Source organism: Orycteropus afer, unplaced genomic scaffold, assembly GCF_000298275.1.
Source record: "Orycteropus afer afer isolate SDZICR_OR568_19922 unplaced genomic scaffold, OryAfe1.0 scaffold00027, whole genome shotgun sequence".
In the NCBI taxonomy this organism is placed as follows: Eukaryota; Metazoa; Chordata; class Mammalia; order Tubulidentata; family Orycteropodidae; genus Orycteropus; species Orycteropus afer.
Genome location: NW_006921614.1, coordinates 16,843,101 through 16,844,626, shown reverse-complemented (window position 1 = coordinate 16,844,626; position 1,526 = coordinate 16,843,101).

Sequence of the window (1,526 nt, the reverse complement as noted above, 5' to 3'; positions counted from 1 at the left end):
CTACTTCTGTAGTGATACTGCCTCGGAAACCCAAGAACGGGTCGCTATGAGTTGGGTCCAACTCGATGGCATTTAACAGCAACAAAAACAGCCATGACAATAAGGCAGGAATGGGATATCAAAGACATCCAAATTGGTAAGGAAGAAGTAAAACTATCCTTATTTGTTGATGATATGATCCTATACATAGAAAATCCAAGAGATTCAGTAAACAAACAAACAAACAAACAAAAAAACTACTGGAACTAATTGAGAGATTTAGTGTAGTAGCAGGATATAAGATCAATAAACAAATTCAGTTGCATTCCTGTACACCAGCAAAAAGATTGATGAAAAAGAAATAAGGAAATCAATACCATTTACAATAGCTACCAAAAAAAAAAAAAAAAATGTTGGGAATAAACCTTACCAGGGACACAAAAGATCTGTTCAAAGAAAACTATAAAAGACTACTTCAAGAAACCATAAGTGATCTACATAAATGGAAGTACATACCATACTTGTGGATAGGAAGATTGAACCTTGTGAAAATGTCAATTCCACCCAAAGCAATCTATACATTCAATGCAATCCCAATCCAGATCCCACCAGCATTCTTTAAGGATATGGAAAAGCCAATCACTAACTTTAAATGGAAAGGAAAGAGACCTCACATAAGCAAAGCACTTTTGAAGAAGAAGAAAGTAGGAGGTCTTACACTGCCAGATCTCAAAACCTACTATACAGCCACAGTAGTTAAAACTGCTTGGCACTGGTACAATCACAGACACATAGACGAATGGAATAGACTTGAGAACCCAGAAATAGATCCATTGACCTATGGTGAGCCGATCTTTGACAAAGGTCTGAAATCCATTAAATGGGGAAGAGATTTTCTGTTTAACAAATGGTGCTGGCAATACCATTTGCAAAAAAATGAAACAAGATCTTACCTCACACCATACACAAAAGCTAACATCAGATGGATCACAGGCTTAAATGTGAAACCTAAAAATACAATGTTCCTCAAAGGAAAAATAGAGGCAAATTTAGGGGCCCTAATATATGGCATAAATAGACTACCAAGCATAACCCAAAATGCACAAACAGGAGAAGAGAAACTAGATGAACGAGACCTTCTAAAAATTAAATTTTTGTGGGCTTCAAAAGACTTCTCCAAAAGAGTTAAAAGAGAATCTACAGATTGGGAAAACATATTGGGCAACAACATATCTGACAAGGGACTTATCTCTAAAATTTGTAGAAAACACCAATACCTCAATAACAAAAAGACAAATAATCCAATTTAGAAATGGGCAGAAGACATGAATAGACACTTCACCAAAGAGGCCAACAAATACATGAAGAAATTTTCATGTTCATTAGCCATTAGAGAGATGCTAATCCAAACGATGAGATACCATCTTGCCCTAGCACTAGAGTTGTTGTTGTTGTTGTTGTTAGGTGCCATTGAGTCATTTCCAACTCATAGAGACCCCATGCACAGCAGAACAAAACACCGCCCGATCCCAAGCCAGCTCCACGAT